Consider the following 14,679-nt stretch of genomic DNA (forward strand, 5'->3'; position numbering starts at 1 on the left):
GGCAAGACCATACTATGCCATCCTTACTTCTGTGCTGCTGCTGGCACAGGTTGACAGCTCCCAGCCAACAGCTGCTCAGCTCTGAAGGCAGTCCCACCATCACCAGCAGCAGTGCAGAAGTAAAGGTAGCAGTACCACAACCTCCCCTACAATAACCTTGTGACCTCCACACAACTTCTTTTTGGGTCAGGACCCTTACAATTACACCATGAAATTTCAGATTTAAATAGCTGAAACCAAGAAATTTACATTTTAAAAAATCCTATGACCACGAAATTGATCAAAATAAACCATGAATTGGGTAGGGCCCTAGTTATGTGGTAGCTATCACATAATAATTTTCCCTCTGCTGAAATTTCTGTTGAGGAAAAACAGATTTGTTACTTCTGATTTCCACATCTTTCATGCTCTTCAAAATCAAATAGCTGGGAGCCAGCAGCTTTTACAAATGATTTCCAAGGTTTGAAAGTTTGGTTTGTTCCTATATTTATGGCAAAAGATGCTATTAATATTTCCTCAAACTGCAAAGATTTGAGTGTCTTTTTACCTTACCTCAATTGACTTCCCTCGCATGCTAGGGAATGGCTGATTGATATGTGTAGTGCTAAAATACCGAAGGGACAGAATTTCTCCAAAGTAATACTTGGCTAACCATATCTATGGCTGAAAGCGTTCTAGTAGAAATGTTCCAAAATAGCTACTCACTAAGACAGCTAGTAGACAAGTTGTCGCTATGCATGTATATGCTATGTGTATTTCCACTGGAGACTTGTTGACTATAGCTTATGGTGCCACCATCTCTTGACAAGCAAGAAGCACTTGTATTATGGTGCGCCTGGTTTTGTGGGAGCTACAGAGAAGCCAAAACTTGAGCTAAACTGGCATCTCTCCTACACCCTCTGCCATACCAGCTTGTGCGTGCTAAGTTTATGCAGGTGCCACTGGGCTGCCATGCCCTGAGTGGCAGTAGTTAACATTGTGTTAAGTTGAAACATACAGTGTGAAAAGCCCCACATAAGGTCTTCCATTTCCACATGATGATGGCACATTTGCAAATTCACTAGCACCTTTCAGTCACGATTAGGCTGGGGAAGGCAACAGTGCAGCTTGAATGCACACTTTCATTCCTTGGAGGTATTCGTGTTGACACATTTTATTTTCAAACCCTGGTTTAGCCTATGGCAGTTCATCTTTTCTTTATACTAAACCGGATTGGTGCAAATATTCCAAAACAAGCCACGTTTTCATATATGAAATATATGTCTGGTGGTTTTACCTCGGAAAAATCAAGCAGCACATTCTACCACGTATACTTCCAGAACAGGAAGCTGAGCAAAGCAGAGGGATGATTTGATTTTTACTTGTTTTATTGAAAGCAGAAGTTTGACATGCACAGGGCCTTTTACAAAACACAAATGTGTGCCTCTGCATTAGCCAGGGTAACTAATACACTAACCCATACCACTGAACATGCCATATTCTCCATAGAATCTAAGTTAACTTTCGCCATTCTCCCTCCTCCATTGCCACCAGCTGCAGATGAAGCAACCCTCCAGTTGGGAATTTGGCAGTGGGAGGAGCTGGACAATGATGCCTTGTTTGTGTTTCCTGACTCTGGGAGTTTGTTTGTAACATTGCCATCAATATAGGCTGAATATATGGATTGCTCTGAATATCTGGTGCACCACTAGGTTATTCGTTACATATGAATTCCAGTGGCCGTTGGTTCAGAATCTACTTTCTTACCTTCATCTGCCTGCCAAAACAGTTTCCCCTGGGCGAGCAGGTGAATTGTTCCTATCTATGGTATTTGTACAGCCCCCATCACTGTAGCATCTGGTGCTTCACAATCTCTTAGTATATTTCAGCTCCATGAAGTGGGAAAGTAACATTGTTATTGTGCAAATGGGGAATTGAAACAGAAGGGTTAAGTGACTTTTTCAAGGTCATGCAGGAAGTCTGGGGTGGAGACCCGGGGTTCAATTCCTTGCTCCAAGTTTGAGGCTAGCGCCCTAACCACTGAATCCAACCTCTTTTTTTTTGAATTCTCGATGTAAAGGGGAAACATCAGTTGACTGATGTGTTTTAAAACCCAGTACCAGAAATTGCAGGAGCTCTGTCATGTCTTCGGAATCAAGCCATATGTTTGAAAACCAGAAATTAATTCAAAGTATACCTGTTCTACGGGGAAAGGCTTTCAGTGCCACCTCCTGTAGCCTGGAAGGATTATTCGTGCAAAGAATTCCCTTCCAATAGCCAAAAAAATGTTGGCTACAGAGGGCTCTATACAGCATAGCTGGGTTCTGCTTGGTGTCATGTGCCATAGTCCATAGCACAGGGTTCTGAAATACCCTATGCTCATGAGTTTCTTCATTGGTCAGGCAAATTCCTGTATAATCAGAGTGTCTCAGCAGAGCTTGCCAACTCCTTGGAGTTTCACAGGAGCCTCCTGATGCTGCTTTTATTCTGCTTATGTTATTTAGACACTTGTTTGTTTTTCTTTAGCTGTTCACAGGTGGGAGAGAAGGACTCTTGCAATAGGAAGTATATGATGCTTGAGGAAGGCTTGACTTAAGCAGCTGGAACTTCTGGCTTTGAATAGAATCATAGACTTTAAGGTCAGACAGGACCATTATAATCATCTAGTCTGACCTCCTGCACGATGCAGGCCACAGAATCTCACCCACCCACTCCTGGAACAAACCTCTAACCTATGTCTGAGCTATTGAAGTCCTCAAATCATGGTTTAAAGACTTCACGGTGCAGAGAATCCTCCAGCAAGTGACCCTTGCCCCATGCTGCAGAGGAAGGTGAAAACCCCCCAGGGTCTCTGCCAGTCTGCCCTGGAGGAAAATTCCTTCCTGGCCCCAATTATGGCAAACAGCTAAACCAGTGGCTCTCAAACTTTTTTAGTAGTGACCCCTTTCATATAGCAAGACTTCTGAGTGCGACCACCCTTATAAATATATAAAGAAGTGGTTTTAATTTAACACCATTATCACTGCTGAAGGCAAAGCGGGGTTTGGGGTGGAGGTTGACAGCTTGTGACCCCCCCATGTAATAAACTCACGACCCCTCCCAGTTTGAGAATCCCTGAGCTAAACCCTGAGCATCTGGGCAAGACTCACCAGCCAGACACCCAGGAAAGAATTCTCTGTAGTAACTCAGATCTCCTCCTATCACAGGCCATTGGGCCTATTTACTGCTAATAGTCAAAGATCAATTAATTGCCAAAATTAGGCTATACCATCATATCATCCCCTCCATAAACTTATCAAGCTTAGTCTTGAAGCCAAGATACGTTTTTTGCCCCCACTGCTCCCCTTGGAAGTTCCAGAATTTCACTTCTCTGATGGTTAGAAACCTTCATCTAATTTCAGGTCTAAACTTCCTGATGGCCAGTTTATATCCATTTGTTCTTGTGTCCACATTGGTACTGAGTTTAAATAATTCTTCTCCCTCCCTGGGATTTATCCCTCTGATACATTTATGGAGAGCCATCTTCTGATTACGCGAAACGAGCCAAGCTCTTTGAGTCCCCTTTCATAAGACAGGTTTTCCATTCCTCGGATCATCCTAGTAGCCCTTCTCTGTACCTGTTCCAGTTTGAATTCATCCTTCTTAAACATGGGAGACCAGAACTGCACACAGTATTCCAGATGAGGTCTCACCAGTGCCTTGTATAACGGTACTAACACTTACTTATCTCTACTGGAAATACCTCGCCTTATGCATCGCAAGACCACATTAGCTTTTTTTATGGCCATATCACATTGGCAGCTCAGTCATCCTGTGATCAACCAATAATTGCAATTTTATGTACCAGTTCCTTTATTCTTGGATGAAGATTATCTGGGCCCCCTGATTTAGTCCCATTAAGCTGTTCAAGTTTGGCTTCTACCCTGGATGTGGTAATATCCTCATTCCCGTTTGTCATCCTACCATTATCCCTAAGCTCCTCATTAGCCTCATTAAAGACTGAGGCAAAGTGTTTGTTTAGATATTGGGCTATGCCTAGGTTATCCTTAACCTCCACTCCATCCTCAGTGTTTAGTGGTCCTACTTCTTCTTCTTTCTTTGTTTTCTTCTTCTTTATATGGCTATAGAACTTTTTACTGTTGGTTTTCATTCCCTTTGTAAGGTCCAGTGCTACATGGCTTTTGGCCTTTCTTTCTTCATCCCTACATGTTCTGACCTCAATAAGGTAGCTGTCCTTGCTGATCCCTCCCATCTTCAACTCCTTGTAGGCGTTCTGCTTTTTCTTAATCACCTCTCTGAGATGCTTGGTCTACAATGTTTGTTTATGAATTTTTTCCCCTTTTCTGGGATGCAGGCTTCTGATAGTTTCTGCAGCTTTGACTTGAAGTAATTCCAGGCCTCCTCTGCCGTTAGATCAACAAATTCTTCAAGTCCAATCCACATCCTTAAGTTTAATTTTTTTAAGTTAGCCCTTTTGAAATAAAAAACCCTAGTCACAGATCTATTTTTGTTTTATTCTTCCATTTAGTTTGAACTGAATTATCTCATGATTGCTTGGACCAAGGTTTTTCCCATACAACCATTTCTTCTATGAGGTCCTCACTACTCACCACAACCAAATCTAAAATGGCATCCCCTCTTGTTGGTTCAGCAACTACTTGGTGAAGGAATCCATCAGCTATTGCATCCAGGAAAATCTGAACTCTATTATTCTATTATAATTAACTAGCACTCGTCCTCCAGTCTATATCTGCGAAGTTAGTCTCCCATGATCACACAATTCCCGTGAGTATTTACTTCATTAAAAACATTAAAGAGGTCTCTATCCATACCCAAATTGGATCCCGGATGTCTATAGCACACCCCAAGCACTATCTAAGGGGAGGCTCTAGTAGCTTTCTTTCCCAGTGTGATTTTTTTGCCCAGACAGACTCTTATTCATTCCGTTACTTCTTATTTCATTGACATAAAATGCTACTCCACCACCTTTGCCTCTATTTCTGTCTTTCCTAAACGGCACATACCCTTCAATACCTGTACTCCAGTCATGACTACTATTCCACCATATTTTTGTTATCCCTATAATATCCAGTTTCACTTTCTGCACTAATAACTCTAGTTCCTCCATTTTCTTATCTAGGCTCTTTGCATTAGTGTACAAACATCTTAATTTTTGCTGTTTGGCTTCGCTCACATTCTTTACTCAATTAGGCATAGACGTTCTACCGCCAGTATTGCCTATTAAACTGGTATCTACACTACCCTTCCTCTTTATGTCCATTCTCCTACCCATGGCTGTATCCTTTCTTACTTCATTTTCTTTCCTCTCAATGTTAAAATCCGGCATGGAGATTACCTGGACATCTCCCAACCATCTATCCCAGATTCCTCGTTTAAAGCTCTCTTAATCAGCTGTGCCAGCCTCCATCCTAGAAGTCTATTTCCTTCCCTACTCAGGTGAAGTCCATCCTGAGAGAGCAGTCCCCTGTCCATGAATGCCTCCCAGTGGCCGTACATCCCACCTTTGTTGCCCTTCTCTAGGAACAGGTAGAATCCCACTGAAGATCGCCTGAGCCTCCATTTCCTTAAGTGTCTTCCCCAGTCTGGCATAGTCTCCCTTGATACATTCCAGTGAGAATCTAGCTGTACCGTTTGTTTCCACATGTAGGACAATCAGTGGATTCTTTCCTGCTCTTGTTAGGATCCTCTTTAGTCTCAGGTCCACATCCCATATCTTAGCACCTGGCAGACATCACACCCTTCTGTTCTCTGGATCAGCTCTGGTTACAGGCCTGTATAATCTTCTCAGTAGACACTAACTAAACCTCCAGGAAGTACAGGAATAGACACCTTTATTTATTGTATTATTAATTGTATTGTGATCTGTCTGTGGACAGTGATTTGTCCCTTACTCTCTAGGATAGTGATTCTCACCTGTGAGGGCCAGATGTGAATTCTGGTGACACTCTGGGACCCAGTGCACTGAACAAGTGCCTCTTTGAGCTAACCTTTCTTTCTTGGCATGTGTTCAATGTTCTTCCATTAAGGAAGACTTTCAAAATCCTGTTTGTCCAGCTGGCTCCACCTAATAGACAAATAATATTGCTATAAACATTTTAGTAGGCTTTAAAGTGGCAAGTCTGTCGTGCAGACTGTTGGGGAGATTCAGATGCTCAGCCATAGGCAGAGACCTCATGGCAAACCAGAGCAGCTGTTTCACACATGAGAAAAATAATTATTTACAGCAACTTAATTAAAATGTTTTCTCTTGGTGGGATAATCTCTGTGGAAAGACAGTCAGTCTTCATAATAATCATATCTATTATGTGCTTTATCTTTTCTGGGGATGTTTCGGAGGAGACAGATCATACAAGAGAAACATCACAAATGTAATATCAGGACAGACCAGTGTTTGGTCTTGTCTGGTCTCCTCCCTGCTGCAAATGGCTAGGCCCACTGATTTGGAGGAATGCAAAAACCCCTACATAATGCGCTCAGTCAGCTGTGTAATGTTATTCTTCAAAAGAACGTGTGGGAGGAGAGCCTGCTTTTCTTCCTGACCCTAGCTTGTGATCAGTTTGTGCCCAATACATGGTTTGTAGCTCTTGTAATTCTTTCCTAGCTAGAATAAGTACACAAGGTATTTTACTGCATGTGTGGGTCTAAATCCTCTGAGTCTTGCTAACTATTTCTTTCAATAGTATTTTGCAGCAGTGAGTTCCATAGGTTGGTTAAGACAATGTCAGGGAAGTATTCATATTTTCGTGGTCAGATTGGTTTCAATTAGTCACCTTGCTCTTAGTACATATGACTAGCTGATACCAAGCTGACCATGACTGAATGATTGATGTAGGGAAGAGTCAGATTTTATTCAAGTTCTTTATATCACCATAGTTTGAGTGCCTGGTCCTAAAAGGTTTAGCCGTTGGCTAGCTGACGTAATGCTGACCACAACTTTTCCTTGTCTGCGCTGACCGGTCAGCATCCTGTTAGCTAATTCAGTTGCTAAACATGGTGTTTAAATGTTGTTAAATTTCCTAATGGAGACAAAACCACGGAGTGAAAGAGGAGTTATTTCTTCATTGGCCATTCCATCTTTGCTCTCTCTGCTGAGGCAAACTACCAAAGTTTGCCCATTGGTACTGATCATGGAGTTGATTCTTGCGTGTTGCCAGTCTTTTTATTTGCCGTGCCACAGCCCTGGAGGTTGATCTGATGGCGATAACTGTCAGTCATCAACAACATGAGCTGGCTGATGTATCATGACCTAGGAGTGAAAGTTCTAATAGCACCATTTCTCAACTCTCTGCTTGAAAGCATTCATTCCCCTCTCCTTAATAAGGAGAATTTCACTGATAGCTTAAAGTGATGGGGAAGAGGAATTCATATCAGAGGCTACATATTGCCCTTTGACTACTGACCTCATTATTACTCCTGTAGTTCCTTTTAATTGTCTCTTTGATGACAACATCTTTGTTAATCTCTGCCTGCTTAGAGTAAGTGTCCTTGTGAAAGACGTCTACCAGTTTCAAAACATGAATGGAGAGAGAGGCCCTGGTGTGTGCTTCCACTGGGAAAATTGAGACAGGCTTCCTTTTGTGAGCTTAGCGTCTCCCTGATCACTGGGAACCTTGTAGCATGCGCTCCATAGCATATGACATCTAAACAGTGTCAATCTGTGCTGGGTGCAGAGTGTCAACAGATGCACAGTTACTGCAGATGGACATCTGCATCTTAACTGTTTCTTACTGAAGTGGAGGAGTAAAGGGGGTTTGAAATGACAGAGAAGTGCTTGATACTTGGAATTTATAGCCAGCTGTGAGTTAACATGATACAAAGGCTGCTGTAAGGAGCCTGTCTTGTCTGCACTGGGAATTTGAACTGTTGCTGAAAAGATCCCTTCTCTCCTCTCCATAACCTTTCCCCCTGAGCTGATACTAGTAATGGGCTGAAGTGGATTAAAGCCATTAAGGAGTTTTAGCAAAAATTGCCATCAGTGGTTTTGCTGCCCTGCTGGGTTTTTTTCCCAGTGTCAATAAAGTTTTTATCTATGGCTTCTGAAATGGTGCTGAACACATCTTGTTCATGGCTGTGCTTCCAACTAAAATTCTTCAGCAGTGATTTACTCAGCTCCACTGCTGTACAAACTCCCAGTGAGAGATGTCTCTTGTCTCAAAAAATGTACAATCTGAACAGACGAGGTAGGAAGTATTATTAATTCCCATGTTATGGATTAGGAACTGACACACAGATTAAGTGACCTGCCCAAGGTTACACAGGAAGTCTGTGGCAGAGCCAGGAAGTGAACTCAGATCTCCTGAATCCCAGTGTGCTGCATTCATCACAAGTCTATCCAGACTCTCCATAGTGCTACTTCAGAAAGGTGGCCTGCAGTTAAACACAAGGTAAGAATGAGCTTCCAGAGTCTCCTCCTTTCTTTCTAAACAATTTTGCATTCTTCAGATGGTGAGCAGTGCTCACCATCTGACGTTTGCAGGTTCCTTGTGCGGACCTTGTATCTTGGTGTAATAATAGCTTTATATAATAAGAAACAAATGATAAAGTCCAGAAAACTTTCTAGGCAGAACATATTTGAATTCCAAGGATCCTGAACCATTCCCACAAAATGACAATTTCTCACTTAAAAAGGTGATCAATATTATTGGTGGCGCCAAACTCCTAGTGCATCCTGGCTTTGATTAGCTGTAGGTAACCAGGGGAAGTTCATGTGTGTCTATATTTTTTGGTTTTCCCAGGATTAATACTTGCTCTTGATAAAAGCTAATAGGAGACATTGCTAACCCCAGAATGCCGGATCAGTGCAGGAAGTTTGGTTAAAGGAACAATTTCCAGACCTGGGGCAGCTGTAGATCAGCAACTGCATGCATGGTCACCAATAACGATTTATCTGCCCTGTAATCTAAAGTAGCGTCTCAGCCTTGTGCAATGCTATGCCCTTCCTTTAGGTTGAAACACTGTGTTTATTTGCAAGTCTAATTAGTGAACTTTATAGGAGCAACCTCTTTGTTTGCTATGAACTTATTTCAGAAATTAAGGAAGCCTGCAGGAGCCATAAAGCTGCCTTTCACACCGTGATGTAACTTGGTCTGGTGGTGTGCAGTAAATATACTCTGAGCCAAACCAGGCTTTTACTTTTCCAGTCACTCTTGAGCCTTTTAACTGAGATGGTGAAGTCACAATTCAAACTATATTTGTTTACTTGCTGTGGGGCAGGGTTCTTCATTTACTGTAGTGAAATGTTTTGAAAAAGAGATTGTAAGGGTTGGCTAGTTAAAACACAGTAACAAAACAGCACTCTTTTCAGCTCCCAACCCAGTTGTCTTAGTGCTGTTGCTACATTTTGGGTGTTATAACTCTCACTTGACAAGTACCAGTGTAGATATAAATCATGGCCAGAGTAATATTTTCGCACTGATATAAATCCTAGCCATCTTCTCGCATCACTTCCTCCTCCTCCTCCTCCATCTCCATGTATCTAATTGAGTCCTGTGGACTCAGAGGTCCATCTGATTTACCTCTGCTCTGGGCATTCTTTTTCCAAAATAAAGTATGTACGTGCGCACACCCCTATAGCTCTCCAAAAGTCATCCTTCAAGTTGATTTGTATTAATATTTTTCAAGGCTGTAAAAAAGGCCCCACCCAAGTGCTTTTTCCCTTTCCATTTAAATCACTAGTATGCCTCTTCAGCCTCCTCCTGGCTCTGGAGAAGATGGCCAGCTCTCAGTCCCAGGGGGTTAAGCTCAGCAGGGAGGTTCTCTAATTGTGGGGCCTTTTTTCCATTCTCTAGTCTATACATGCGTCTGGGCAGAGTTTCTCTAGGTGGCATTCCTCGACTCCTTGATCAGGCTTTCAGAGCAGTAGGCACTGTCTGAAGTTCTCTGCTTGGTGTCTCCTAGTCTCATTTTGTACCTATCACCTGAATCACTATACCTGGTTTTTACCCCAGACTTTCTTTATCTGGGTTATATGGCCTTTCTGGGCTCCGCCCACTTTTCCCAATCTTCAGATAGAGTAGACCAATGCTTTTCACCTGCTTAATTGGCAGCTATTCAGTTAATATGGTTTTGGTGCCTGGGTGATTGAAACAAAGCAAATCTTCCTTTCTAAGATTCCCTTTTCCACCACCACCCTAATAAAAACTGGCCTGAAATAATAGTTATAATTAGTATCTGCCTTCCTTTCACTTTATTTATTTTTTATTTATTTATTGCACAGATTCCTTGGTTCAGTGCAGGAAAGTGAGCAGCAGGGGAGGAGCGTTTCTTAAACCATGCAAGCCGTACTTCTGGCCTGTCTGGTAATGTGTGCACTGCATGTCATAAGTCATTCAATTGTTGATTCCAAGTTATTCTGGTTTTTCAGTTTGCTTGTTCCCTGCTGAGTTGTAGCTGTAGATGGTAAATGTAATCTCTGCATTTTTTTATTACACTCCTAGCCCAGTGTTTTAAATGTCTTTGGGGAAGCTTATGGGATAGAGCATTAATACCCAAAGAGTGTTTTGTCTTGATCTTTGGAAGCTTGTTTTCTGACAGGAGCGCTAGTGTTCGCACTCTCCCTGCACAGCCATAACTGCAATAGGAGAGGAGTTTTTTTCAAGGGCTGCTCTGGTGACCAAGCTGGTGCTTTTCCTGGCTGTCACCCCGTGGGGTAAATCGTCTAGGAATCTTTGAATATGCAAGGGAGCTGTGTGGACTCTGGGCTCTGAAGATATGGAGGGGAAGGGGACACCGATTATAATCGAAACTGGTAGCCATTAATTCAAGAGTGAGCTGTAAGTAACGGTGAAGCACTTTCTGGCCTTGTGGGACTGTGCTGGACAAGATGAGGCAAAAACTAGGTGGTGGTTCTGATATTTGATATGGAATTACAAAAATGTCTTCTGGATTGTATTAATGTGCATCTGCATCTGGTTATCTCCTCTCCGGATTGGGAAATAAATGAGCTGTATTCCCTGGGCCATATCGTGTCACATCCGTAAACGCACAAGGGCTATAAAATCTAAAAGGAGTATTGTAACTTCTTAAGCAAAGCAACTTTAAAATGGCGTTAAGCTTGTAAATACATAGCAATAACTTAAGAGGAAAAAACTATTCTTGTTTCAGAGTTAAAGTTAAACTAGCACTTAAAAGAAAATAAGAGAAACAGAGAGGAGCTGAGCGAATCATTTCTTTTTTGGTTTGATGACCAGTCTTAATTTCTAACTAAAACTGAATTCTCGGGTTTTTCTTGACCAAATGAGAAATCAGAAGATCTTAATTGAGTCGAACAATGTTTCAAATGTCTAATCAAAATGACACTTTCAAAATGGAATGAAGAAGTGACACTTTTAGAATTTTTGTTTTCAGTTTGTCATGGTATAATTCCCCACTCTGAACCTTAGGCGTCCAAAAGATGGGGTACCAGCATGAATTCCTCTAAGCTTAATTACCAGCTTAGAACCTGTAGCGCTGCCACCAACCAGGAATTCCAGTGCCTGGTACACTCTGGTCCCCCTAAGACCTTGCCCGGGGAACCCCAAGACCCAGACCCTCTGGATCTTACCACAAGGAAAGTAAACCCTTTCCCCCACTGTTGCCTCTCTCAGGCTTCCCCTCCCTGGGTTACCCTGGAAGATCACTGTGATTCAAACTCCTTGAATCTTAAACAGAGAGGAAAATGCACCTTCTCCCCTCCTTCTCTCTCCTCCTCCCAGACTCTCCCTGAGAGAGAGAGAGTAATCCTAACAGAGAGAAATCAAACTTTCTCTCCCCCTTCCCTCCTTTCTCCCCACCAATTCCCTGGTGGATTCAGACCCAGTCTCCTGGGGCCTCACCAGAATAAAAAAACAATCAGGTTCTTAAACAAGAAAAGCTTTTTAATTAAAGAAGGAAAAAAACAGTAAAAATTATCTTTGTAGATTTAAGATGGAATATGTTAGTCTTTCAGCTATAGACACTGGGAATACCCTCCCAGCCTAAGTATTCAAGTACAAATTAAAATCCTTTCAGCAAAATACAAATTTGAACTCCTCCCAGCCAAATACACATTTGCAAATGAAGAAAACAACCATAAGCCTAACTCACTTTATCTATCTAGTACTCACTATTCTGGACATATAAGAGACTGTATCGGAGAGATTGGAGAGAAACCTGGTTGCACATCTGATCCCTCTGAGCCCCCAGAGTGAACAACAACCAAACACTAACAGCACACACACAAACTTCCCTCCCTCAAGATTTGAAAGTATCCTGTCCCCTGATTGGTCCTCTGGTCAGATGACAGCCTGGCTCGCTGATCTTGTTAACTCTTTACAGGCAAAAGAGACATGAAGTACTCCTGTTCTATTAACCCTTACTTATCTGTTTGACACAGTTGTTTTTGCCAAATAGCTTCTGTGCCCTGAAAACACATTTTCTAGCCAGTTCTCTGTTTAGCAGGCTAAGTCAAGCAGAGTTTGACACGGAATACGTCTCCTCAGGCTGAAAATTACACCTCTAGTTTGAAGTGCAGACATACCCTTAATGGTATCCATTTCAACAGTCTTCCTGCTGACATAAGGCTAATTTGCAGTAACTTGCTATGAATTCTTATTTTGGAAGGGATGGTGATTAGGATGGCTTCTCTGATCTGTGGAGAGCTTTAAGGTGCTAAATAAAACTGAGCTTGAATCATGGCAATAGTGGTCTTAGTAAGTCTAATGTTTAACAAAGAAAGTGAGGAAATATATACAGACAAGGGAGATCAATGGGAGTGAGTTGTATGTGGTACAGACCACATCCTTAGGTGATGTAAATCTGTATAGCTCCATTGACTTTAGTGAAACCACACCCACTTACATCAGCAAAGGATCTGCCTCCAAGTCTCTCCTGTTTCGTGTTTTTGGGGGGATGGGGAATAAATGCTGGATAATGTGCCTTAGGGAACAATCATGCACTGGGGGAATGGATGCACACGGTAGGCCTAAGACAAGATTTTTTCAGCGATGTCTAGGTGCCCAATTTGAGACCTCTTAAAGGGGTTGGATTCTCAGAAAGCACTGAGTACCTACGCTCCCTCTGAAAATCCATCCCTTGGAGATGTGACAAGCTGGGCACCAAAAACAGGCGCTCGGAATAAGAAGTCACTTTTTAAAAAATCTTGCTATGGGTCAGTAGCTGTCTTCTATGGTTCTTGTTAACTATGAGTTCTGTAGGGTAGGGCAGAGTGTTGTCTCTGCTATACCGTTCCTTTAGTGTTAGCTGATCCCTTAAGAGCCTGTTAAAGTAAGGGCAAGTACCAGGCATGTTTGATTTTAGTTGACTTTTGGAGCTTGTCTTCCTCTGCTGGCCAATAATAGGCTAATCAGTAATGGCCTTAAAATACCCTGGCAGAGGAGTGCTTGTTTAGTAGGATTGAGTTCTCTTCCAGGCTCCAATGAGGTTCAGCTTACGCCCATGGTCATCTCAGCACATCCCTTTCCCTCTCTCCACTCAATTTTTTTCATTTGCGGTGATGTGGTTGCTGGGACTGATGCAGTGAAGTGGATTCGAAGTCATATGTGGCAAGAGGGACTTCGGGTAGCTTAGCGGAGTCTGGGAAACTAAGTGTCTCTGCGCTTATGGGGCCAATAGTTATATTAAGCTAATGTAACAGTTTCTAGTCATTAAGTATGCTTGCTGATTTAGTCTTTAAAATGCATTAGTCTTTGGGTCAGTTAAGATTTATTAAAGTTCCTTTATTGGTCTTAAAATCTTGGGTTCAATGGGATTGCTCATATGTCTGCATTTCCATAGTGTAACTGGAGAAGTTTACCCTTTGGGGATCAGTTACTGTGGCTACAAGAATATTAGTAAAGCAGGGAAGCCTAATCTGTAATAATAAAATAAGGGACCTCTTTGTATATGTATTCACGAAATCTCAGCACTGCTGAATATTGTTATTCTTTACCATCCTATTTAAATGGATAAATGCATGCATTATTCCACAACGAATTCATTCTCAATGCCATTTCCGTAAGGAACTTATAAAATATCATCTCTTACATTTCTGCACTGATTAGTACTAACGGGACTCTCTAAAATGTAAAACTTGCTCTTCATGCTATATTTATTTTTACCTGTGTCAGTACTCCTGTGCGCTCAGTCTCTTTTTCCATGATCTGTGAACCTGCATGAATTCTGCAAACTTAACAAAAACTCCTGATGTTTGTAAAAGCCTGTTTGATGTATGAAATTGTAGATTGATAAGAGGCACATTTCAGTGCAACTATAACTGCCTTTGTAATGTTGCTATAGTGCTGAGGTAGGGACAAAAACTACTGGAAGTCAGAGGATTCAGGATTAGGATGAACACTCCCTCCTCTCAGCACTGAGTTACTAGTCATGCTAGGAAAATGACCTGATGCAGCTGCACCACTGTAAGCTCTTTAATGTAGCTGCTCTAAGCCGACGGGAGAGAGCAGTGCTGATGGGACTAGAGAGAGCTGAGTCCTAAACCCTGTCTGTTCCAGAAATTTGCATCCAGATAACTACATCAGTGTAGCTACTCTGATGCAAAGCAGGGCTTACTCCAGCCCGCACGCTGCGGGAATGCACCTATACCCATAGGTTTTGGGCAGAACTGAATAGCAGAGTTAATTTTTTCCCTATCTGATAAAATTGCATTTTAGCTAAATATGTAATTTTAAACCTAATGAATGTTCACAGGAAGCTGAATAAATC

General features: G+C 42.0%; 1 protein-coding gene across 4 annotated transcripts in view; it reads left to right on the forward strand.

Annotated features, from left to right (window-relative positions):
- C4H11orf24 (chromosome 4 C11orf24 homolog) overlaps window positions 1-14,679 on the forward strand; it is a 52,767-nt gene that overhangs the window by 22,218 nt on the left and 15,870 nt on the right. Inside the window, exon 1 of one of the 4 annotated variants that reach the window (XM_030560718.1) lies at window positions 10,277-10,298. The exons of the other annotated variants lie outside the window; for them this stretch is intronic. The gene's annotated coding sequence lies outside the window, so the exon portion shown is untranslated. Of the gene's footprint in view, window positions 1-10,276; window positions 10,299-14,679 lie in introns of those variants that run through there. 4 annotated transcript variants of the gene reach the window in all.

Source organism: Gopherus evgoodei, chromosome 4 (assembly GCF_007399415.2).
Source record: "Gopherus evgoodei ecotype Sinaloan lineage chromosome 4, rGopEvg1_v1.p, whole genome shotgun sequence".
NCBI classification, from domain to species: Eukaryota; Metazoa; Chordata; order Testudines; family Testudinidae; genus Gopherus; species Gopherus evgoodei.